This window comes from Rattus norvegicus, chromosome 14 (assembly GCF_021556685.1).
Source record: "Rattus norvegicus strain SHRSP/BbbUtx chromosome 14, alternate assembly SHRSP_T2T, whole genome shotgun sequence".
Taxonomy (NCBI): Eukaryota; Metazoa; Chordata; class Mammalia; order Rodentia; family Muridae; genus Rattus; species Rattus norvegicus.
This window is the reverse complement of record NC_141547.1, coordinates 40,489,799-40,516,882: the sequence shown is the minus strand read 5'-3', so window position 1 is coordinate 40,516,882 and position 27,084 is coordinate 40,489,799. Positions and strand designations below refer to the sequence as shown.

At 41.5% G+C, this 27,084-nt stretch overlaps 1 long non-coding RNA gene across 1 annotated transcript; it reads right to left on the bottom strand.

Moving 5' to 3' along the window:
- Positions 1-18: 18 nt before the first annotated feature.
- LOC148001323 (uncharacterized) lies at positions 19-26,336 on the bottom strand. The gene is made up of 3 exons (XR_015637021.1): positions 26,086-26,336; positions 1,676-2,261; positions 19-1,163 (listed from the first exon to the last, which is right to left on the bottom strand). It is a non-coding gene; the product is annotated as an uncharacterized LOC148001323 (long non-coding RNA).
- Between the last annotated feature and the right edge of the window lie 748 nt (positions 26,337-27,084).

The following is a 27,084-nucleotide window of genomic DNA, read 5'->3' as shown; positions in this document are numbered from 1 at the left end:
AGCTTATTTTTATTTCTTCTGATCATTCTGTTTTCAACTTCAGCATGAGCTCTAGTTTAGCTGTGTTTGAATCCATAATTATAGAATGGTTATGAAAATAAAATGAGCCAGTATGTGCAAGTCACTTAGAATAATCTTTGTATGTAAGTGTTTAAAGGTAAGTAAGATGCATTAAAGCCGTAAGATGTTTATTTGATCAGCTATTATAAAATGGGTGGTTTGGAGCCTGATAAAGGGGCCCCCTGGGGCCCTCCCTTACAGGAAGAGTATGAAGTAAGGAATAAAATATATGGTTTTATTGGAGCACTGGCCTTATTTGGGTCATTCCAGTGAGAAGGACCTCAATTAGGAATCATAAGATGTTTCTGCTTGGTTGAGATGCTAGTGAGCTGAATTTCAGTTTGCTTATATTGGAAGCCAGGGCAGTTGAGTTAACTCAGTCTGATTTCTTCCCAATTAATTACGTAGGAAGTGCTAAGCAGACAACAGATACATAATTATTTCATTGATATTTAAGGTGAAGGCTGTTGGTTAGCTTTGCTAGCTAGCTGCGATTTTCCTTTTATTTATTTATATTTCAAATGTTGTACCCTTCCTGGTCTTTCCTCTGCAAAGCCTCCCTCCCATCCCCGACTTCCCTTTGACTCTAAGAGGGTACTCCTCCACCCACCACTCCTGCCTCACCCCTCTAGTATCCCCCTTTACTGGGGCAACAAGCTTCCATAGGTCCAAGCACCTCCCTTCCCATTGATGCCAGATAATGCAATCCTCTATTTATGTAGCCAGAGCCATGAACCAGTCCATGTGTACTCTTTGGTTGGTGGTTTAGTCCCTGGGAGCTCTGAGGGGTCTAGTTAGTTAATATTGTTGCTCTTCCTATGGAGTTGGAATCCCTTTCATCTCCTTCAGTCTTTCCCCTAACTTTTCTATTGGGGTCCCCTTGCTCAGTCCAATGGTTGGCTTTGAGTATCTGCATCTGTCTTAGTCAGGTGCTGGCAGAGCCTCTCAGAGGACAGCCATGCTAGATTTCTGTCTGCAAGCAGTTTTTGGCATTAGCAATAGTGTTGGGGCTTGGTGTCTGCATGTGGGATAGATCCCCAGGTGGTGCAGTCTCTGGATGGCCTTTCCTTCAGTCTCTGCTCCACTCCTTGTTTCTGAATTTCCTTTAGACAGGAAAAATTCTGGGTTAAAAATTTTGAGATGGGTGACTGTCCTCTTCCCTCAACTGGGGCCCATGCTATCCACTGGATATGGTCTCTACAAGTTCTATCTCCCCTCTGTTGGGCATTTGGGCTAATGCCATCCCCATTAGGTCCTGGGAACGTCTCGCACCCGTAGCATCTGGGACTTACTAGTTGCACCCCCTACTCCCCACCCTCCACTGCTACATAGTTCTACTCACTCTCTTGGTGCTCTGGACTTCTCTTCTGTCTCTCCCTGCACCCCCTTTCCCTCCCCTCTTCTCTCCCATCCAGAACTTTTCCTCCCTCTGCTTCCAGTGATTATTTTGTTGTCCCTTTTAACTAGGATTGAAGCATCAACACTTTGGCCTTTCTCCTTATTAAGCTTCAGATGGACTCTAAGCTGCATGGTCAGTATTCTGAAGTTTTGTGCTAATATCTACTTATCAGTGACTATATGCCAGGTATATCCCCTTGGGTCTGGATGTATATACCTCACTCAAGATGATATTTTCTAGTTCCATTCACTTGCTGGCAAAATTCATGAAGTTGTTGTTTTCCATAGCCGAGTAGTACTCCATTGTATAAATGTACCACATTTTCTGTATTCATTCTTCTGTTGAGTGATAATGGGTTATTTCCAGCTTATGGCTATTATAAATAAGGCTGCTATGAACATAATGGTACACGTGTCCTTCTTATATGTTGGGGCTTCTTTTGGGCATATGCTATACCACCAGTGTAACTGCCTGATTGATTTCCAGAGTAGTTTTACCAGCTTGCAATCCCACCAGCAATGAAGGAGTCTTCTTTTTCCCCACATCCTCTCCAGCATCCGCTGTTACCTGAATTTTTGATCTTAGCCATTCTAATTGGTAGACGGTAGAATTTCCGGGTCATTTTGATTTGCACTTCTCTGATGACTAAGGATGACTAACATTTTTGGGGGTGTTTTTCCACCATTCAAGATTCCTCAGTTGACTTTTTCTTTTGAAAATATCTTGCTTGATACTTATTTCAAGAATTTTACTGAAGAAAGAGTCTGTGCACCATTCTTCCAGAATAGTACTGCAATATTTCCTGTTTATTGAGGAAACAAAGGAGATTGAGCATTGATTAAATTGGAGTCAGCCTTTGAATGAAGCTCTAAAAATCTATAGAGTGCATCTAAGAAATACAACACTCAGCTCCCAGAGAATGGCTCTTCTTGCTTCAGCAATCACATGAATACCAGAGGTCATATTGCCTTTTTAATTTAAAAGAAAGATAATAGAAAAGTCAAGTTTTGGTGCAATAAGAAATGCAATAAATATATCTCATTATAGAGTGCATAGGACTGTGCAACCATTTCTTTGAACTACAGAATCAGTAATGGATTTGACATTTTGTGACAAAAATAGCAAAATTCTATAGCTGGTTAACATTTTGCAGGGGTGGGATGCACTTAGTATATAATTAATAGAGACAAGTCATTACCGAGAACAAAAATAAAATTAAATCAAATGAGCACACATGTCAAGTGCTGGGGAGAAGTGGAATAAAGCACGAAGCATTTATATTTGGATGAAAATAGTTCCCTGTGATAATTGCACTGTGGAGTTTTACTCCCAGCAGGCTGCAGGCTTAGTGTCTTCATGAACTTAAAGGAAATTGTTTAAAGCAGGAAAAAAAAAAGGGCAAGGCTGTAGGTCTACAAAATGCACATGAAAGCTAACCAACTCATCCAGTTCTTGTTGTAATTGGTTGTGTGGTGCACAGATAAACACACCGAGTAAAGAAACCCAGTAGGTTGAAATGCATTCATTACCCTGGGTTATTAGCGGCACTGTGAATGCCATGCTGGAGGCTGGTGTATGTGTGAACTGGCCATTTAATTTTTTTATTCACTCGTCCATTCTGATAACCCATTGAGAAAGGAAGGTTTCAATTCCCACACCACTTGGCAGACCTTCAGTTGATATTCAAAGCTGGATATCTTTCAAAAGTCCTGGTTCTCCCACAATAGGTATTTAGTCCCTGGTTCACTCTGAATAAAGGGTATGCATTCAGATCCACCATCAAATAAACCAGTATGGACAAGCAAGGATCATCTCTCATTAAGGATCACTGCAGGGAGGTCTTAAAAAGTCATACCTAAAACTCCCTAGAAGTCCTTCTCTCTTCCAAACTTCAGTACTCACTCCAAATCCACTCTGCCTGTTATGGGCTCTGCCTTCCCCTTTCTGCCCAGTACATGGACACTGGACATGCTGAGAGGAAGCTTGGAGTGGGACCCCAGATCCTCACTCCCAGCTGTATATCAGCTGAGCCTAGGTACACAGGAGACCAGAAACCACAGTATTCATCCCAGACTCCATTGTTCTCCCATTCAGCAATGGAGAACACGGACTGTGGACTATCCATTGGACTTTGCCCTGCCTTCTCCCAGCGGCATGCTGGAAGTGCTCTGAGCACCTCAGTAGAGAAGCAGGGCATGGTATGATATTGAGCTATTTCTGAACAACATGTATGAATAAACTAACACTGTCTTTAGCAGCCCCTACCCTTACCTCCAATATGCAATGTTTTAAAGCACAGATACAAGCATTCAGACAGACAGACAGGTAGACAGACAGACATCCCTTGTGCACGCACGTGTACACACACACACACACACACACACACACACACACACACACACACACTTTGGTTGTAGAGACAGTGTATCACACAGTTTCAGGAAAACCCAGAGGATAGTAGCTTCTTGTCTTTCACAGCATGTGTATGGGAATCTGATGCAATTTCCCATCATGCTATCGTATCCACACAGACTCTAAATCAGTCTTCTTTTGGGATATCTCATCATCTTTGACGATGTGGCTTGAGTAAGTTATGCCTTTGCAAACCTTCTCAATCACTCTTGTAAATATGTCATAAGCATATGCCAACTTTGGCAAAGTGACAAATGTCTTCTCTACTATTAAGTATCTACTTAGACTTGTGGGAGTCTGCCTAAAGTGTTGACAGGCTACAGGAAGCAACTCTGTCCTCTGCCATGAGCCCTCTAATGAATATTACAGCATTTCTGCATACAGTGTCACGATTAATTATTGTATAATGAATGTGTCCTCACACATCTATGCTTGGGATCCTCATCTCAAAGTGAAAAGTGTTCAGAGGTAGAACCTTTGAAAACTGAAGCAGGGACCTCGTGAACTGGATTTGTATCATTAAAAGAAACACAGGAGGTACCCGTCCCTGTCTATGTCTCTTTCCCCTCTTTCCTTCTTCCTCTATTTTAATCATGTGATGATCCAGAAAGTTATCATCTTGAAGCTAAAATAGACCCTAAATCTCTAGGTGGCTTCTAATTGTCCTTCCTAGCTTCTAAAACTATGAGAAACCTATTGTTTTTCCCCACTCAGTATGTGGTATTTTTTTATTATAACATGTAGAACAGTTTTACTACTATAAACATTGCTTTGCTTTGCCTGTCCTCCACTCACTTTTCCTGGCTGACATTTTGCCAACTTGACACAAACTAGAGTTAGCTAAAAAGAAAAGCAAGCCTATAGGCCATTTTCTAAATTAGTGATTGCTGTGGGAGGCATTTGTGGGTGGTACTACCTTTGGGATGATGGCCCTGAATCATATGAGGAAGCAGGTTGGGAAAGCAATAGAGAACAAGCCAGTGATCAGCAATCATCCATGGCCTCTGCTTCAATTCCTGCTTCCAGATTCCTCCTTGAATTTCTGTTCTGACTTCCCTTGGCGTTGGACTGTGATAGAGAAGTGTAAGCAGAAATAAACTGTCTCCTCAAGTTGCCATGGTATTTCATCATGGCAGTACAAAGCCTAACAGAGACAGAAATTTTCATTTTAGTCTTCAAGTATATAGGACCAGCCTACATCATGCCTTCCCTCCCACTGGAGTGATTAAACATGTTGGGTTAAGACTTATACTTCTGATGTGATTTGAACTCAATCACCTTACAGACTTCCACTTAAGACAAAAGAGCTTGCTTTGTCCCATCTGTCCCTGGTTGCTTGTTCCTCTTAGCAAACTCCAGACATAGCTCTCTGTCTTTGTAACTCATACCAATTAGGTTTGGCTTCATGCACTCTGTGATAACAACTTCTAATTTCACCGAAACGGCTAATTTCAGTGGTCAGTTACTGATACTGCAGTTGTACTTTACACACCCATGCTCATTCCTCTGTGAACAGTTTCCCAGTTTGGTTTCTAGCTCATTGGTCCCAATTTTCATCATACGCAAATAGCTCCTTGCTAATTTATCTTGCAAGTTTCTCATCCTCTACTGAACACATTCATTTAGAATTCTGCAGACCCCATATTTTGAACCACTTCTCACTCTATCTATACTCAAGGTGTCAGAAATCTGTATTTTTATGTCTTTGAACTCTGGAGCACATGCGGTAGATTGCCATCTTGAACCATTCTGCTGACTTACAACTCCAGAATTGTGTCATGATTTATGTTCGTCTTCATAATAAGCCTATAATCTTGCAATGCAAGTTAAACACAATAAGAAGAGGTGACAGAACAAGCTTGAAATGTAAGAACAGGGAGAAATACTGTTCATATATATATGCATATGTATTTATTTATTTTTTTAAGTATTTATTTATTTATTTTTCATGTATGTGAGTACACTGTAGCTGTCTTCAGACACACCAGAAGAGGGCATCAGATCCCATTACAGATGGTTGTGAGCTACCATGTGGTTGCTGGGATTTGAACTCAGGACCTCTGGAAGAGCAGTCTGTGCTCTTAACCACTGAGCCATCTCTCCAGCCCCCCATATGTATTTATAAATATATGTATAAATATGTAAAGGTTTAAGTGGCGATGACAGCAAGGGACTGGGGGGAGGGACAATGGAGCTATATTAACCAGAATTAAGAATGGGCAAAAGAGCCATATGAAACCCCAGTAGTTTGCCAGCTAATTAAAACTGTACATTTCTATTCTAAAAAGGAGTTGGACTAGAGAAACCCCACCCACATGGGAGAATAATGTTTCCTAGTATGTGCTATGTACAGTGAATGCTCACACAGTGCCTGTTGATAAACCACACCGACAAATACAAAATTCTGTCCTACAATGACATCTGCTGTCACTGCTGGTGACATGTGCAGCATTCAGTTGACAGGATCTATAGCTGAAATATGAAGCTGACTTTCCTTTGAGCAGATGGCTTGAGCGTAGATCCAATTTGATTGGTGAAATGTGTTCAGAGTTCCACCCATAAAACTGAAAAGTGAAAGGGATTTTGAGGCTTCTAGGAAAGCCCTCTCCTACTGGGTGCCCCCCAAATACTTCCCTTGTTTTCTGTTACTTGAAATTCAATAAATGGGGGATACAATATTTTACGTGCTCCCATGCATATCAAATAACAAATCTGATTCATTCAGGAAGCTGTTAGAAAAAAATACCATGCCATCTACTTCTCTTTGCCTGGGCTGGAAGCCAGGTATTAGTAACTTTAGAGAAATTCTCCAGTGATTTATTATCAGGTGATGCTGATAAGATTTACACAGTGACAATCTTTGCCTCCTTTCCTCTAACAGCCATGGCACAAACACTTGTTCAAGAAGAGAGGTTTATCAACAGATTGGGAAAAGATCTTTACCAATCCTACAACAGGTAGAGGCCTTATATCCAAAATATACAAAGAACTCAAGAAGTTAGACCGCAGGGAGACAAATAACCCTATTAAAAAATGGGGTTCAGAGCTAAACAAAGAATTCACAGCTGAGGAATTCCGAATGGCTGAGAAACACCTAAAGAAATGTCCAACATCTTTAGTCATAAGGGAAATGCAAATCAAAACAACCCTGAGATTTCACCTCACACCAGTGAGAATGGCTAAGATCAAAAACTCAGGTGACAGCAGATGCTGGCGAGGATGCGGAGAAAGAGGAACACTCCTCCATTGTTGGTGGGATTGCAGACTGGTAAAACCATTCTGGAAATCAGTCTGGAGGTTCCTCAGAAAATTGGACATTGAACTGCCTGAGGATCCAGCTATACCTCTCTTGGGCATATACCCAAAAGATGCCCCAACATATAAAAAAGATGCGTGCTCCACTATGTTCATCGCAGCCTTATTTATAATAGCCAGAAGCTGGAAAGAACCCAGATGCCCTTCAACAGAGGAATGGATACAGAAAATGTGGTACATCTACACAATGAAATATTACTCAGCTATCAAAAACAATGACTTTATGAAATTCGTAGGCAAATGGTCGGAACTGGAAAATATCATCCTGAGTGAGGTAACCCAATCACAGAAAAACACACATGGTATGCACTCATTGATAAGTGGCTATTAGCCCAAATGCTTGAATTACCCTAGATGCCTAGAACAAATGAAACTCAAGATGGATGATCAAAATGTGAATGCTTCACTCCTTCTTTAAAAGGGGAACAAGAATACCCTTGGCAGGGAATAGAGAGGCAAAGATTAAAACAGAGACAGAAGGAACACCCACTCAGAGCCTGCCCCACATGTGGCCCATACATATACAGCCATCCAATTAAGACAAGATGGATGAAGCAAAGAAGTGCAGGCCGACAGGAGCCGGATGTAGATCGCTCCTGAGAGACACAGCCAGAATACAGCAAACACAGAGGTGAATGCCAGCAGCAAACCACTGAACTGAGAATAGGACCCCCGTTGAAGGAATCAGAGAAAGAACTGGAAGAGCTTGAAGGGGCTCGAGACCCCATATGAACAACAATGCCAAGCAACCAGAGCTTCCAGGGACTAAGCCACTACCTAAAGACTATACATGGACTGACCCTGGACTCTGACCTCATAGGTAGCAATGAATATCCTAGTAAGAGCACCAGTGGAAGGGGAAGCCCTGGGTCCTGCTAAGACTGAACCCCCAGTGAACTAGATTGTTGGGGGGAGGGCGGCAATGGGGGGAGGATGGGGAAGGGAACACCCATAAGGAAGGGGAGGGAGGAGGGGGATGTTTGCCCGCAAACCGGGAAAGGGAATAACACTCGAAATGTATATAAGAAATACTCAAGTTAATAAAAAAATAAATAAAAAAAGAGAGAGGTTTATTTGACTTCTGATGAGAAGGCTAGGCTGATTCCATGACAGGCTTCAAATTGGTAATTGAGGAGACTAGGCCTAAATCCCTGTCTCCTAGAACTGGGCAGCAATTCCAGGCAAGTCCAGGCCTCAGAAGCTGCCCTGCCACCTGGCCTGAGGCAAGGGCAGTAGGTCAACAGCAGTTTCCAGACTTCCTCAACTTCTTCCTCCATAACAGTTTCCAGACATCCCCAGCAAGTTTCCAGCCTATATGCTGGTAATGAAGTGTCCGTAGAGATGGACTCAACAGATTAACATAGAGGTCACCTACCCTGGAATTCCCTAACATGCTTTAAACCAGGCCTGCAAGCTCACTTGGGTGCCTCTCTATTCTGGTAATGTGGAGAACCCAGCATGCTGGACTTCTGCAGAATAAAACACTCTGTGTTTATATCCTATTTGAGTCCAGGGTATCATTTTTCAGTAAATCATGGACCCTTACAATGATACTAGTGGTTCCATGGACACCTTACACCTTGGCAGATGTGGGACACTGCATGGTGGATTCTCCTGCAACTGTTTCAAGTGGCAAATCTCAGGAGTAAAGGAGGAAGCAAGAGACCAAAGTGAGGGTCACACTTACTGCTTCATAAACATTGCCCACAGGAATAAGTCCACTCTTGCAAGATAGAACCCACTCTGTGATACCATTATCACTCCCTTCCCAGGGGTGCTAGGCCCCTCTTAAAAGTGTCTACCACATTCCAACAATGCATATGGGGACTAAGTTTCTAGGTGATGAGTTTGGGGAGGGCACACTTGAATCATGTCTAGACCTCAGAAGACACTGTACTATGTTCATCTAGACCTGATATAACTGAGTGGGGATTTTATTTTTGTTTTCTTTTAAATCAAACATCTTTCCAAGTGGCATGCTATTAAAGGAATATTCCTATTGAGGAAACTAACTCATCAAAACAGGGAGAAGAGCTTAGATGGACACTTGGGGATTCCAACAACAAGCATTTCCTGGTCTACATTATTGGAAGGCTGGATTGTGTAGATCTTAATGGCAAGCTGAGGAAAAAAGAAGTCCAACCTCTCTCTGCCTTTTCTTTTCCTGTTAGCCTTTGAGGAGCCATCCTTATGTGGATCAGGGACTCTGGGAAATGGTTCACACACTGATCTGCAGGCAGTGAAGGAACTTTGAAAAGGATGCCTCTGCTACAGTTGTTACTGCTTTAAAAACCCATCAGGGAGCAGGACCCCTGCGCCTGAGACACTGCCGGAACCTGAAGGAAACAGACCAGATAAACAGTTCTCTGCACCCAAATCCCGTGGGAGGGAGAGCTGAACCGTCAGAGAGGCGGACAAGCCTGGGAAACCAGAAGAGACTGCACTCTGTGCACATCCAGGCGCCAGAGGAAAACACCAAACGTCATCTGAAACCCTGGTGCACGGAGGCTCCCGGAAGGAGCAGCACAGATTTTCCCGGTTGCTGCCACAGCGGAGAGGACTTAGGCAGTACCCCACGAGCAAACTTGAGCCTTGGAACCACAGGTAGGACCAATTTTTCCCCTGCAAGAAACCTGCCTGGTGAACTCAAGACACAGGCCCACAGGAACAGCTGAAGACCTGTAGAGAGGAAAAACTACACGCCCGAAAGCAGAACACTCTGTCCCCATAACTGGCTGAAAGAAAACAGGAAAACAGGTCTACAGCACTCCTGACACACAGGTTATAGGACAGTCTAGCCACTGTCAGAAATAGCAGAACAAAGTAACACTAGAGATAATCTGATGGCGAGAGGCAAGCACAGGAACCCAAGCAACAGAAACCAAGACTACATGGCATCATCGGAGCCCAATTCTCCCACCAAAGCAAACACGGAATATCCAAACACACCAGAAAAGCAAGACCTAGTTTCAAAATCATATTTGATCATGATGCTGGAGGACTTCAAGAAAGACATAAAGAACTCCCTTAGAGAACAAGTAGAAGCCTACAGAGAGGAATCGCAAAAATCCCTGAAAGAATTCCAGGAAAACACAATCAAACAGTTGAAGGAATTAAAAATGGAAATAGAAGCAATCAAGAAAGAACACATGGAAACAACCCTGGACATAGAAAATCAAAAGAAAAGACAAGGAGCTGTAGATACAAGCTTCACCAACAGAATTCAAGAGATGGAAGAGAGAATCTCAGGAGCAGAAGATTCCATAGAAATCATTGACTCAACTGTCAAAGATAATGTAAAGCGGAAAAAGCTACTGGTCCAAAACATACAGGAAATCCAGGACTCAATGAGAAGATCAAACCTAAGGATAATAGGTATAGAAGAAAGTGAAGACTCCCAGCTCAAAGGACCAGTAAATATCTTCAACAAAATCATAGAAGAAAACTTCCCTAACCTAAAAAAAGAGATACCCATAGGCATACAAGAAGCCTACAGAACTCCAAATAGATTGGACCAGAAAAGAAACACCTCCCGTCACATAATTGTCAAAACACCAAACGCACAAAATAAAGAAAGAATATTAAAAGCAGTAAGGGAAAAATGTCAAGTAACATATAAAGGCAGACCTATCAGAATCACACCAGACTTTTCGCCAGAAACTATGAAGGCCAGAAGATCCTGGACAGATGTCATACAGACCCTAAGAGAACACAAATGCCAGCCCAGGTTACTGTATCCTGCAAAACTCTCAATTAACATAGATGGAGAAACCAAGATATTCCATGACAAAACCAAATTTACACAATATCTTTCTACAAGTCCAGCACTACAAAGGATAATAAAGGGTAATGCCCAACATAAGGAGGCAAGCTATACCCTAGAAGCAAGAAACTAATCATCTTGGCAACAAAAAAAAGAGAATGAAAGCACACAAACATAACCTCACTTCCAAATATGAATATAACGGGAAGCAATAATCACTATTCCTTAATATCTCTCAATATCAATGGCCTCAACTCCCCAATAAAAAGACATAGATTAACAAACTGGATACGCAACGAGGACCCTGCATTCTGCTGCCTACAGGAAACACACCTCAGAGACAAAGACAGACATTACCTCAGAGTGAAAGGCTGGAAAACAATTTTCCAAGCAAATGGTCAGAAGAAGCAAGCTGGAGTAGCCATTCTAATATCAAATAAAATCAATTTTCAACTAAAAGTCATCAAAAAAGATAAGGAAGGACACTTCATATTCATCAAAGGAAAAATCCACCAAGATGAAGTCTCAATCCTAAATATCTATGCCCCAAATACAAGGGCACCTACATAAGTAAAAGAAACCTTACTAAAGCTCAAAACACACATTGCACCTCACACAATAATAGTGGGAGATTTCAACACCCCACTCTCATCAATGGACAGATCATGGAAACAGAAATTAAACAGAGATGTAGACAGACTAAGAGAAGTCATGAGCCAAATGGACTTAACGGATATTTATAGAACATTCTATCCTAAAGCAAAAGGATATACCTTCTTCTCAGCTCCTCATGGTACCTTCTCCAAAATTGACCATATAATTGGTCAAAAAACGGGCCTCAACAGGTACAGAAAGATAGAAATAATCCCATGCGTGCTATCGGACCACCACGGCCTAAAACTGGTCTTCAATAACAATAAGGGAAGAATGCCCACATATACGTGGAAATTGAACAATGCTCTACTCAATGATAACCTGGTCAAGGAAGAAATAAAGAAAGAAATTAAAAACTTTTTAGAATTTAATGAAAATGAAGGTACAACATACCCAAACTTATGGGACACAATGAAAGCTGTGCTAAGAGGAAAACTCATAGCGCTGAGTGCCTGCAGAAAGAAACAGGAAAGAGCATATGTCAGCAGCTTGACAGCACACCTAAAAGCTCTAGAACAAAAAGAAGCAAATACACCCAGGAGGAGTAGAAGGCAGGAAATAATCAAACTCAGAGCTGAAATCAACCAAGTAGAAACAAAAAGGACCATAGAAAGAATCAACAGAACCAAAAGTTGGTTCTTTGAGAAAATCAACAAGATAGATAAACCCTTAGCCAGACTAACGAAAGGACACAGAGAGTGCGTCCAAATTAACAAAATCAGAAATGAAAAGGGAGACATAACTACAGATTCAGAGGAAATTCAAAAAATCATCAGATCTTACTATAAAAACCTATATTCAACAAAACTTGAAAATCTTCAGGAAATGGACAATTTCCTAGACAGATACCAGGTATCGAAGTTAAATCAGGAACAGATAAACCAGTTAAACAACCCCATAACTCCTAAGGAAATAGAAGCAGTCATTAAAGGTCTCCCAACCAAAAAGAGCCCAGGTCCAGACGGGTTTAGTGCAAAATTCTATCAAACCTTCATAGAAGACCTTATACCAATATTATCCAAACTATTCCACAAAATTGAAACAGATGGAGCCCTACCGAATTCCTTCTATGAAGCCACAATTACTCTTATACCTAAACCACACAAAGACCCAACAAAGAAAGAGAACTTCAGACCAATTTCCCTTATGAATATCGACGCAAAAATACTCAATAAAATTCTGGCAAACCGAATTCAAGAGCACATCAAAACAATCATCCACCATGATCAAGTAGGCTTCATCCCAGGCATGCAGGGATGGTTTAATATAAGGAAAACCATCAACGTGATCCATCATATAAACAAACTGAAAGAACAGAACCACATGATCATTTCATTAGATGCTGAGAAAGCATTTGACAAAATTCAACACCCCTTCATGATAAAAGTCCTGGAAAGAATAGGTATTCAAGGCCCATACCTAAACATAGTAAAAGCCATATACAGCAAACCAGTTGCTAACATTAAACTAAATGGAGAGAAACTTGAAGCAATCCCACTAAAATCAGGGACTAGACAAGGCTGCCCACTCTCTCCCTACTTATTCAATATAGTTCTTGAAGTTCTAGCCAGAGCAATCAGACAACAAAAGGAGATCAAGGGGATACAGATCGGAAAAGAAGAGGTCAAAATATCACTATTTGCAGACGACATGATAGTATATTTAAGTGATCCCAAAAGTTCCACCAGAGAACTACTAAAGCTGATAAACAACTTCAGCAAAGTGGCTGGGTATAAAATTAACTCAAATAAATCAGTTGCCTTCCTCTATACAAAAGAGAAACAAGCCGAGAAAGAAATTCAGGAAACGACACCCTTCATAATAGACCCAAATAATATAAAGTACCTCGGTGTGACTTTAACCAAGCAAGTAAAAGATCTGTACAATAAGAACTTCAAGACACTGAGGAAAGAAATTGAAGAAGACCTCAGAAGATGGAAAGATCTCCCATGCTCATGGATTGGCAGGATTAATATAGTAAAAATGGCCATTTTACCAAAAGCAATCTACAGATTCAATGCAATCCCCATCAAAATACCAATCCAATTCTTCAAAGAGTTAGACAGAACAATTTGCAAATTCATCTGGAATAACAAAAAACCCAGGATAGCTAAAGCTATCCTCAACAATAAGAGGACTTCAGGGGGAATCACTATCCCTGAACTCAAGCAGTATTACAGAGCAATAGTGATAAAAACTGCATGGTATTGGTACAGAGACAGACAGATAGACCAATGGAATAGAATTGAAGACCCAGAAATGAACCCACACACCTATGGTCACTTGATTTTTGACAAAGGAGCCAAAACCATCCAATGGAAAAAAGATAGCATTTTCAGCAAATGGTGCTGGTTCAACTGGAGGGCAACATGTAGAAGAATGCAGATCGATCCATGCTTATCACCCTGCACAAAGCTTAAGTCCAAGTGGATCAAGGACCTCCACATCAAACCAGACACACTCAAACTAATAGAAGAAAAACTAGGGAAGCATCTGGAACACATGGGCACTGGAAAAAATTTCCTGAACAAAACACCAGTGGCTTATGCTCTAAGATCAAGAATCGACAAATGGGATCTCATAAAACTGCAAAGCTTCTGTAAGGCAAAGGACACTGTGGTTAGGACAAAACGGCAACCAACAGATTGGGAAAAGATCTTTACCAATCCTATAACAGATAGAGGCCTTATATCCAAAATATACAAAGAACTCAAGAAGTTAGACCGCAGGGAAACAAATAACCCTATTAAAAAATGGGGTTCAGAGCTAAACAAAGAATTCACAGCTGAGGAATGCCGAATGGCTGAGAAACACCTAAAGAAATGTTCAACATCTTTAGTCATAAGGGAAATGCAAATCAAAACAACCCTGAGATTTCACCTCACACCAGTGAGAATGGCTAAGATCAAAAACTCAGGTGACAGCAGATGCTGGCGAGGATGTGGAGAAAGAGGAACACTCCTCCATTGTTGGTGGGATTGCAGACTGGTAAAACCATTCTGGAAATCAGTCTGGAGGTTCCTCAGAAAATTGGACATTGAACTGCCTGAGGATCCAGCCATACCTCTCTTGGGCATATACCCAAAAGATGCCTCAACATATAAAAGAGACACGTGCTCCACTATGTTCATCGCAGCCTTATTTATAATAGCCAGAAACTGGAAAGAACCCAGATGCCCTTCAACAGAGGAATGGATACAGAAAATGTGGTACATCTACACAATGGAATATTACTCAGCTATCAAAAACAACGAGTTTATGAAATTCGTAGGCAAATGGTTGGAACTGGAAAATATCATCCTGAGTGAGCTAACCCACTCACAGAAAGACATACATGGTATGCACTCATTGATAAGTGGCTATTAGCCCAAATGCTTGAATTACCCTAGATCCCTAGAACAAAGGAAACTCAAGACGGATGATCAAAATGTGAATGCTTCACTCCTTCTTTAAATGAGGAAAAAGAATACCCTTGGCAGGGAAGGGAGAGGCAAAGATTAAAACAGAGACTGAAGGAACACCCACTCAGAGCCTGCCCCACAGGTGCCCCATACATATACAGCCACCCAATTAGACAAGATGGATGAAGCAAAGAAGTGCAGACCGACAGGAGCCGGATGTAGATCGCTCCTGAGAGACACAGCCAGAATACAGCAAATACAGAGGCGAATGCCAGCAGCAAACCACTGAACTGAGAATAGGTCCCCCGTTGAAGGAATCAGAGAAAGAACTGGAAGAGCTTGAAGGTGCTCGAGACCCCAAAAGTACAACAATGTCAAGCAACCAGAGCTTCCAGGGACTAAGCCACTACCTAAAGACTATACATGGACTGACCCTGGACTCTGTCCCCATAGGTAGCAATGAATATCCTAGTAAGAGCACCAGTGGAAGGGGAAGCCCTGGGTCCTGCTAAGACTGAACCCCCAGTGAACTAGACTATGCGGGGAGGGTGGCAATGGGGGGAGGATTGGGAGGGGAACACCCATAAGGAAGGGGAGGGGGGAGGGTGATGTTTGTCCGGAAACTGGGAAAAGGAATAACACTTGAAATGTATATAAGAAATACTCAAGTTAATAAAAAAAAAAAAAAAAAGAGAAAAGAAAAAAAAAAAGAAAAAAGAAAAAAAAAGAAAAAAAAAAAAACCATCAGGGAGATGTGTGGTTTCTCTTTTGATTCAAAGTTCCAGATTAATGGACCTGAAAATTGGATTAGCTCAGTGGCTGCTCTGAGAGCCATGGTGGAATGGAAACAAGTCAGAAGACTTTAATGTGCGGCTAGCTGCTACAACAGCCTTTTAGCTTGGTGTTTGCAACTTTAAAAGGGTTTTCGGAATATTAGCACAGCACAAGCAAATTAATGTTAGAGTTTGGCTTAAGCATTAAAAGTATCTTATATGTCAAAATGCCAGGAAAGGATCAACTAAACGGGCTTGTTTTTTTCCCCTCTCTTTACTTGTCTTTGCTCTGGGACTTTCATGGATTTTCAAACCAGAGTCTGGTTTATAAGGAATACTTACCTCTGTGTGTTAGCTTTTCATCTCTATGACCCATCTCCTCCAGCTAGGCCTCAGCTTTCACAATGCCTCCTCCCTCCTAAATGGGTTAGGTAAAGGCACTCATAATCTATCTAGTCACTTCCTCCAAAACCCACTCTGGACCTTGCACTGGGGACTAAGTGTTTAACACGTGAGCCTTGTGGGTGCAAATCTTATCTCTAAATTGTAGCATTATCATTTAAAATTGCTTGAGAATTCCAAGCTTGTTCCTTCAGGATCAGAGTTGAAGGATCCATCTGATTTGACTGCCTCCCTAGTACCACCTGCTGTGATCTGTCTTTGATCTGGATTTTCAATGAATGAAGCTGATGAACTTGCAGGGTCATGAATGAGGACAATGCCCACCAAAGGAAGACAGGGAAAGGTAGCCCTGACTCCCAATAGGTATTTTTTTAAGACTAAGGAAGTAAAAACTGATATTTACGAGTTTATCGGTTACTTCCTTTGTTGCGATGACCAGATACCCGAGGGGCAGGAGTTTATGAAGGAAGACTTTATTTTGGCTTACAGTTTGAGGAGATACATTCCATCATGGCAGGGAAGGCAAAGAGGGCTGAGAAGGAGGTCGCTGGTCACATTGCATTTGGAGTCAAGAGGCAGAGAGAAATAAATGCTAATGTTCATTATACTCAGATCTCTCTCTCTCTCTCTCTCTCTCTCTCTCTCTCTCTCTCTCTCTCTCTCTCTCCTTTTTATCTACTCTGGACCTCAATTCATTGAGTTTTTCTTTCCTAATTTGTTTGGTTTCAGTTGTGGGGCAAGGGGCTGAGGTGAATATTTTATGCACTAAAGCAGACCTAACCTCTGGGTTCTCTCAGCATCCCTCAGTTCCTATCTGGCATACTATGCCCTTTACCCTGAACTTTCCAACCCAGGTGTTGGGCTGCCCTTCCCTCAGAGGCTCTTCCCCGTATAACCCAGACATTTTGGTCTCTCGCCCCTCCTTTTGCCTCTTTCTGAGTATGTGTTCACTTTCTGACTTGAATTAGCTCATTTCCAACCATAGGACAAATAACTTACCATAATTAACATAATTTAGATCCCCCTCCACAGGTATTTGCACCCTGGATAATTTTAGAACAGATCGGTTTGACAATTAATATAAACCATTACAGTGAGCAAATGTAGGCCCACCAATTAATGTTTGAAGAAGATGAGTGAAATTGGGACAGGACAGAGTCTATTCTTTTGGCACACATGTAAGAATTATTCATTTACCACTGAGAAGGAACTTATAGATGATATCAGGATAACAAGTTAGATTTATATATAATTATTATAGTTGAGACTTTGGTCTTTAACACATACGCCTTATAGGGGAAATGTTTGCTAAAGTTAAGAGTGAAGAATGGCTTAGCCAGTCTTCTTATTGATTGTGCTACATATTTGTGCAAACTGATGAGTGGGGTCAATGCCATGATATCTTTAATGATGAAACTTAGGAGCTGGGGAGATGGCTCAATTGGTAAAGTACACGTCATTTGAGCAGCAGAATTTGCAGCAAGCGCCAAGGTAAAAATTGGTCGTGATGATTTGTGTCTCTAACCTCAGGACTGTGGAGGTAGAGATGGGGATTCTCTGTCTGGCCAATTGCTGAGCTCCAGGATCAATGAGAAACTTGTTTTAAAGAGGGATATAGAGTATGAAAGAACACTAGAGGCTGATCTCTGGCACTTGTGCATGGGCTCCCTCTCTCTCTCTCTCTCTCTCTCTCTCTCTCTCTTTCTCTTGCTCTCTCTCTCTCTCTCACACACACACATACACACACACACACATACACACACATACATACACACACACATGCACACACACATATACATATAAAAAATAAAAACTGAGAAATTCTGCCTCAAGGAAATAATAAATAAAATTGGATTTAAGACAGGTGTTTATGGGGTTGGGGATTTAGCTCAGTGGTTAGAGCGCTTGCCTAGCAAACGAAAGGCCCTGGGTTCCGTCCCCAGCTCCGGAAAAAAAAAAGAAGACAGGTGTTTATGAGATTTTTGTATGGTAGAGGTAGGGTAATTTTTTCTAAGAAATTAATAACAGACTGAGGGTCATGTATTTATCCATTAGCACACTACAATATCCAATATCCAGGATATTTGTCAAACTAATTTTTTGTTTTCTTCAGCTCTTAAATTTCTTCTCTCATTTAGAGTCCCCCAATTTGTGACTATTATAGGATCACAATACTCCAGAAGCTTTTTGGAAGCCATAATTTGATCTTTCAACTAACTCGCTCTTTCTCATATACAGATGGTGACTAGCTTTAGTCAGTTCCAGAACTTTGGCAGGCTTTGTTGACACTGGACTCACTGAAATTACAGTTGAACAGAGAGTAACTTTTTGGATTTTAACCTGGCTCTATTTACTCTTATACCAAGCCTCCCTTTATGACCTACAAGGAATCAGTGTCCAAAGAAAGAACATGACTGGTTTGCCCACTCATCCAGCACTTGATTAAAAGGATCTCTTCAAGTGTTTCTTGCCTGAATCTCTTCTTCTAGATTGCATTTTGTCTATTTCTGGTTTTAAAAATATCTCTTTGTGTTTTGCTGTCTTATAGCATGTCTTCTGTGAGAAATCATATCAAGTCTCATGTGGAAAGTGATAAGGTGTGGAACAAACCATACTGGCTGTTTCAGTGTCTTGTCTCATATCTTTTCTATCACACAGTGAATAGAATTCTGACAAGATGTGGCCTCAATACATGTCATTGCTCCCTTGACACCCAGCCCCAACTCTGCCTTTTGTAAGGAACAGATACTGTGATTGGTGATTGCTACGATGACTCACACTGCCCAGCTTGGATAATTTCAGTTCTAGGTGCTGGGATTGACTTAGACTGAATATCAGGACTCTGTTCATGGAGAGAGATTGTAATTCTGGGATCCATGAATTCTCCCAGAGGAAAAAACATGTCCACCCATGCAAATGATTGTAGGAGAAAGTTCTGACCTTCAGGTCTCCGTGCTAGCTTGGGAGAACATGAATCAGGGTTCTCTAGATGGTCATGAAAGAGACAAAAGGCTTTTCAGGCTTCCAAACTGTGCCTGTGAGAGGCTGTCTTGCTTTCCACAGGAGTGTTCCCATCTCGCTCACTGTGCTGTTAATCTGGTAATGAGGCAGAATAGAAAGGCAGGGAAAACTCAGGACAAGAATGAGAGAAGCTCTAGGGACGGGAATCTAGTCAAAGCCTTTTCCAGCAGCAGAGAAAAATTTCCATCCCACAAATATCACAACTGCTTGCAGCCTTCCTTCCTAGACACAAACCCCTCTAGGTTCCTCTCTAGATTTCTCTTCAGAAATCTCATGAGAATTCCCATATGAGGGAAAAGGACACCTGCTGGGCCCCTTGCAGAACCCCAGTGACTTCTAGCTTTACCTTATAGGTTATGATTCCATCCAAGGCTTCTTTCTGAAGCCACCTTACATATATCTCTTTGAGAGGTTAAAGCAGGGAGGGAGGAACAGAGGAGGGAGGGCGTGGAGAGGGGGGGGCAGTGTGTGAGATGTACTTTGAGAGGCATCAAAACAGTGTATATGTTAATGCTAAGACAAATTCAAATTCATTACTTACTTTCTCCTGAACAAACCTATCCCCACACTTGGGTATGTTTACTTTGTCTACTCTTTTGAGACATACTCATATTCACACAGAAGGTGTGCCTTATTAAGGGCCTCTCTTTCTCTCAACTTATGCTTACATTAAAATATTTTTGATGGTATTTCCAACCCTGTTTCATCATGCCAGCTATTCCCAATATTGTGATTGGTGGCAACCATTAGTGTTAGTTTGACTTGAGTTGAGATCCCTAAAATTCTAGGGGACATCTCAGACCGAGGTGCCAGTGAGGGGCTGTTCCCTCACTTCCAGCAGCAAAAGAATAGAATCCCAGGAACACAGGAGAGATCACAACCTAAGGGGACTCTGCAGCTTTTTTTTTAAATAAATCAAAGAAAGAAAGAAAGAGAAAAGAAAAAAAGGAATGCAGAGGCAGAGGAAGCCAGAGCCATTCCCAAGGCTCAGGCAGAAGTTTTGGAGAGATTTCTTAAAACTTAAGGCTTTGATGTGTTTTAAGTTTAAAGATGAGAAGGAGAATTAAAGAGAGATCAGTCACCATGAGGTCAGAACTGGAGCCTGAAGGTCAAGTGAAAGACACACTTCAAAGTAGAGCACAAAGCACAAAGACAATGACATCATGATGAAAGAAAAGTGAGGGATGGGAGGAGGTAGCATTTGAGAGTCCAAGGTGATGGTGGAAGAGACTCTACACATAGACAAAGAACCAGAGATTCTCGGAGAACGGAGATTCCTCAGTTTAAAATGGAATATATATATATATGTGTGTGTGTGTGTGTGTGTGTGTGTGTGTGTGCGCGCGTGCGCACGCGCGTGCGTATGTATGTATGTATCACAGGGCAGTAAAGAAGGAAGCTGATTTAGAGAGAGTTAGTGTCATTTCAAAATGTCTTTGTACGAGCCAGGAAGACAACCCCTGAGAAACAATGTATAAGAAACTGAACTTTGCCCAGGAATCTCATGCTGGGAGCAGAAAGCTGACTGCTGGTGCCAGCCAGAGGAAAACTTGTCTCATGGAAAGAGATTTCACAGTTCTGACTACTTGTCAGGTCCCTTTGAAGGAGAGAATGAATCTCACCCTCAACTGTCCTCTGCTTAAACTTAAACCTTATGTCAGTAAGCCCAAGATGGACTTTGTTGTGTATGTGGGAGAGGATCCCAGGACAGACAGTGAAGTCTTTTTTTTTTTTTTGAGTTGATTCAATTTGAAGACATTTGTTATGCAAAATAGAGAAATGGACCTCACTGATTTATTTCTAACTTACCTTAATACACTTGACTTTGACTAAGGTTGTTTAACTCCTCTACTACATTTCCTTTCTTCAAAACACTCTTAACTTTCTGTCATCCAAACAAGATACCAGAGAACATGAATTTACTGTAGAAAAGCTTTACTTGAGCCAATAGAGTCAGAGGTTTTAGCTCGTGGTCTCTTGGCCTTACAGCTCTGGGCAGCAACATGGTGCATGTGTGGGGTGTGGTGGAAGTAATCTCTTGGTGGTTAGGGAGTGAAAGGTGAGATGGGGCGACAAAACATGCACAATATGCCCTTCAAAGATGGGCTCCTTATGATGTAACTTCCTGCCTCTAGCCCCACCTCCTAAGGATTCAAGCATCATATAGCAGCGCTACAATGAATGCTATTTTACTGTGGATATGAACTATATGACACAAAGGGCTTCACTGACGTCGATATATTCATGACCTGTTTTCATCACATTTACCCCCTCTATTACTCTGTCTGCTCTGCCCTCTCATCTTTTCCTAACGGTGTCATCAGGTGGAGACTTGACTTTGGGGAGACATTTAACATTCAAATCATAATTAGAGTCATTCTTGAATAGTAGTTTATTGATAAACTTCCAAGGAAGTTTATACACAACAATCAGAAAAAGTACAAACAACAACAGCAACAACAGCAGCAGCAGCAACAACAACAACAACAACAACAGCAACAGCTCTAAAACTTTAGATCATATGGTGATATTTCAGGTACATGGTTTATGATCCCTTCTCTCTCACTTTTTCTATCTGGTTAGATTCTAAAGCTACATTTTGATGTCGTATTTTTATGGAGAAATGTATAAACATTTCTCAAAATTGTTTACCTCAGTTCAAAATGGATTTATTTTGCGTGTAGGGCTACAAATCTGCTTCCATATGGCTGCTGTGATACTCATCAACTGCCACGTTTCCCTTTGTCCTTATTTTCCTTATCTCTCCTCACTTTGGCCTGCGTGCTACATGTGGTGTGGAGAGCTTCAGTTTTCTAAGGCTCAGCTTTGAATTTTGAGCTTGTGCCATTTTTAGAGACTATAAAATATAGGATAAAATACTGTACAAATGGGTAAGCCTAGTCCACCGGACAGCCAAGGGCAAAACTTTACTCCTCCAGCGAGTCCTTACTGCAGCCTCAATCCAATTCTGTGTTGTTGGCTATGTATAGGCAAAAGGGTTTCTACCTTTCTTAAGTTTATTGCATCACTCCCTGCCGTTACTGAGTCTTGACCCTAGACCTTCACACACCCTTGTGGGTCCCAGAAACCATCATGATGGGCATATAAGAGGTTTCTGGGAATTCTGGCCCAGAAACCTGGACCAAGCCTTGTGTTGAAAACAACCCACGCCTGACTTATGTGCTATGGGACCTGCTTCACCCCTCCCTCAACACAAGTGCTCACTTGAAAGTCAGGTCTGAATTGTCATAATGCCCCCTGACACTCTTATGTCTCTGTCCCTGGCTGGTTCTGCTGTGTGTCCCTATCGTACTCATTTTCCTAATTAGCCCATTTCTTTTTACCAGCATGACTGTATGGCTCTCTGTTTAGGACTCGGTCATTCTCTTTTTCTTGATAAGGTTTTATTTTTTTAGTCTTTCCTTTCCGAATAAAACAGGGGCATTGAATTGTAATTAGAGAGGGGAAGGCAAATACATAGGGAAATGCGTCAAGCCAGATGCTCTGGAGACCAGCAGGTGTGCTGCGGCCAGGGGAATAATGGAGGAGCAGGTGCCCAGTTCTTATCAGGAGAAGACAAGGGAATGAGAGCGCTGAAGGATACTGGTGGCCTCAATAGGCCATATATCCAACAGTGTACAGAGTGTGTCAATAAGCAACGGGAATTTAAGATTTAATCGGAGTGTAAATACGATCTCGCAGGTATTCCTGAGGCATGGAAGCGTGGAGCAGCGTTGAGGGAAATGTGCTCGTGGACAACCAGGTTTAATTTGCAAAGTCCCCCTAATTATCCATATGGTTTCCTTGACTCTATCTTTGAGAATGGAAACAATGAAGAGTTACTTCTAAGCTCCCTTCTCTTTCTCTCTCTGAGCTTTGCCTATGTCTCATTCCTACCATTGGCCCAGCAGCGTTACAGATCTAACCAACTACTGTCCCTAGTCCTTTAAAGGAATACAAAGACCCTGGAAGCTGTAGGAATGCTACAGTTGTTGAGACATGATGCGACTTAAAAAACTAGTAACCATCCCTGGAAAATGTTGAACTTCTTGCTTCCTAAGGACATCCACCAATACTTCCTTCAGCTCTATGAAAGATATGCCACTGTCAAGTAAATCTTGGCTGCCTTTCTACTCTGAGGAATTTCATCTGTTCCTATGTGATCTTCCAATAGGTTCCTAAGAGACATAGACGTGAAAACTTTCCACTGCACAGGACTGGGGGTGAGTAGTTCACCACATGCAGGAACACAAAAGATAAGAGGCCTTTTATATTTTCCAGAAATAGAACAAAGGGTTCCATTCAGCCAGAAATGAGAGAGCAAAGTTGAAAAACTGGGTTTTCATTTCTGATATCCCAACATTTTAAAGCTAGGCTGCAGGAATTAGATTTGCACATCAATTCTTATTTTTGTTTGATGACTTTGAGCAACACTAATATTTCTGTGCCTTCGTTTTCTCATGTGTAAAATAGGGACATATTTTATACTGTGCAGGTTTGTTTTAAGGGCTGAAAGAAGCAGCATATGGAATACTTCTTGGTAAATAGTAATAATAAATGTCTTCAACACTGTTATTTATAAATGGAAGTAGCCTGACTAGAATGGAGTGTCTCACTTCAAACAATTTATACACAGCCAGATTCTTATATTCAAATACAATTGTATTTATGTATACTGTTAATCTTGGCTTCTGAAAGACTAAATGTTTATAGGCAAAAGAAAACATTTCAGCTTTCAAAACAGCAAACGTTCAAACTCTCTAATTAGGCCACAAAAATGGACTCTACTTGTCTGTCTTCCAAGGATGAAAAACAACTTAGGTTGGCATCATTTGTGAAACAACAACAACAACAACAACAACGACAACAACAACAACAACGACAACAACAACAACAACGACAACAACAACAATAACAACGACGACGACGACGACGACGACGACGACGACGACGACGACGACGACAACGACAGCCAACAGCTAGAGATTCATTCACCTCTCTTCTCTCTATGCCAGTGGTTCTTGAGGAATTTTGAATCTCCTCGGCTTAGCAGGACATGGGCGCTAGACATTGGGTTTAATCCACTGTTGAAACAATGAATAAAACCAGTGTTCTGAGGGAGGAGCAGTGGATGTACCAGAGGGAGTTTTGATCACACCTATAAGAAGGGAAGTATGTGGGAATCTAAAGCACCAGAAGGAGTTTGGGCTAAGATTTAATGTGAACTTCTTTAGGAGAAACCGAACATAAATTACATAAGTGATTTGCAGTAAGGGAAGCACTGCCCCCTGGGGGGCATTCTCGAAACTGTTGCATGTTGCATGCTGTTGCTTAGACGATGTGGCTGTGGGTGGTGGTGTCATTAAGGGAAGTCCTGTCCAGGGGTTTTAGGTGTCTAGTCATATGTCTGGATCAGCTATGGTGTGAATTTTGTCAACTCACATCAATACTGTCAGTTTCCAGAACTTGACTTTTAAGAGTTGTGGAGAAGAAGCTGTAGAATGATTGGACTAGCTCTATGGGGGTGGAAGTTACAGCCATACATTTTCTTTCAGAATAGTAAATGGGGTATAACATAATCCACTTAAAGGGGAGTTCATGCTGTGCTATAGTTGGTACAGATTAGGAAAGACTTTTAAATAACCATACTTTAGGAATTACTGACTGAATTACAACCTAGACGGTGAATGAAATGGTTCTCAGGGCTTAGAGCCCATTCATAAAATATTAAAGGCACCATTAGGATTATTCAGCTCCACCTGCTTTTACAACAAGGGGATACTCTCAGAGCCATGGGTGAGCTCTTGATATGAGAATGTCGTTTAGGTCTTTATAGTATGAATCATAAAGACAAGCTTTAAAAAGCCAGATGAGGCTGCAGATGATGAGAGAAGGGTTTTGCCCTTTTCTATTTCCCATAAAAGGCCAGCTGTACCACTTTCTAAAATCGAAGAGCATTCATGTGCTTACCAGGTGCTGGAGCACAAAAGTCAGAAGTTGGGAAAGATGTAACAAAATATTTCACCAACAGAGGAAATGGGAGGAAGGAAGGAGGTAAATAAAAAGGGAGAGAGGGAAGGAAAAATATTCCTACTGTTACACTTTGATGGGGGAGGGGTGAAAAATAACCATGGAACCTTATAAAACAGCTAGCCAGAAGAGCATAAGAAATGGTCATTAATCTTTGAAATGTTTTAGGTCAGCTTACTAGTCTACTTTCTTCCATTTGGTTTCTTTGACCTATTTTTTCACACTTTTAAACCATAGAAGACCTTGTCATATGTTGGAACATCTTTTAGGTATATGCCCAGCAGTGGTATGGTCGATCCTCACGTAGAACTATGTCCAATTTTCTGAGGAACCACCAGACTGATTTCCAGAGTGGTTGTACCAGTCTGCAATCCCACCAACAATGGAGGAGTGTTCCTCTTTCTCCACATTCTTGTCAGCATCTGCTGTCACCTGAGTTTTTGATCTTAGCCATTCTGACTGGTGTGAGGTGGAATCTCAGGGTTGTTTTGATTTGCATTTCCCTGATGACTAAAGATGTTGAGCATTTCTTTAGGTGCTTCTCGGTCATTTGATATTCCTCAGTTGAGAATTCTTTGTTTAGCTCTATACCTCATTTTTAGGTAGGATTATTTGGTTCATGCTCCACTATGTTCATAGCAGCCTTATTTATAATAGCCAGAAGCTAGAAAGAACCCAAATGCCATTCAACAGAGGAATGGATACAGAAAATGTGGTACATTTACACAATGGAATATTACTCAGCTATTAAAAACAATGACTTCATGAAATTCTTAGGCAAATGAATGGAACTAGAAAATATCATCCTGAGTGAGGTAACCCAGTCATAAAAGAACACACATGGTGTGCACTCACCGATAAGTGGATATTAGCCCAAAATCTTGAGATATCCAAGATACAATTCACAGACAATATGAAGCTCAAGAAGAAGGAAGACCAAAATGTGGATGCTTCAGTCCTTCTTAGAAAGGGGAACAAAATACTCATGGCAGGAAATACTGGGACAAAGAGTGATGCAGAGACTGAAGGAAAGGCCATCCAGAGACTGCTCCATCTGGGATCCATCCTCTATGCAGCCACCAAACCCAGTCACTAATGCTGATGCCAGCAAGTGCTTGCTGACAGGAGCCTGATATGGATGTCTCCTGAGAGGCTCTGCCAGAGCATGACAAATACAGATGAGCATGGGGACCACAATGGAGGAGTTAGAGAAAGGACTGAAGGAACTGAAGGGGTTTGAATCCCCATAGGAAGAACAAAAATATCAACCAACCAGACCCCCCAGAGCTCCCAGGGACTAAACCACCAACCAAAGAGTACACATGGAAAGGATGTAGCAGAGGATGGAATTGTCTAGCATCAATAGGAAGAGAAGCCCTTGGCTCTGTGAAGGCTCATTTCCCCAGTGTAGGGGAATGCCAGGGTGTTGAGGTGAGAGTGGGTGGGTGGAAAGGGGAGCATCCTCATAGAAGCAGGTGGAGGGGGAATGGGAGATGGGGAAAGGGAATAACATTTGAAATGTAAATACATAAAATATCCAATAAAAAAGAAAAAGAACATAGATGTCAAAGCTAGTTTGTAGATTTGAGATACACTTAGTTCTAGTAATTGGGAATAAGGTGCTTACACAGAGGAGTTGGACTGAGGCCAGGACTCTGTATGTAGGAAGAAGGCACCAGTGATGTTTTCAAGGAAACATGGGTGATGTCCTGGTGTTGGTAGTCCTGATGAGTGAGATGGAGATTGTGGGAGCAGTGCAGAAGATAAGAAAGAAGAGCATTTGTGACAGGATCCCATTTATAAGCAATGACCACTCAACACATAAGAACAAGCAAAACTCACAAAGTAGTTTAA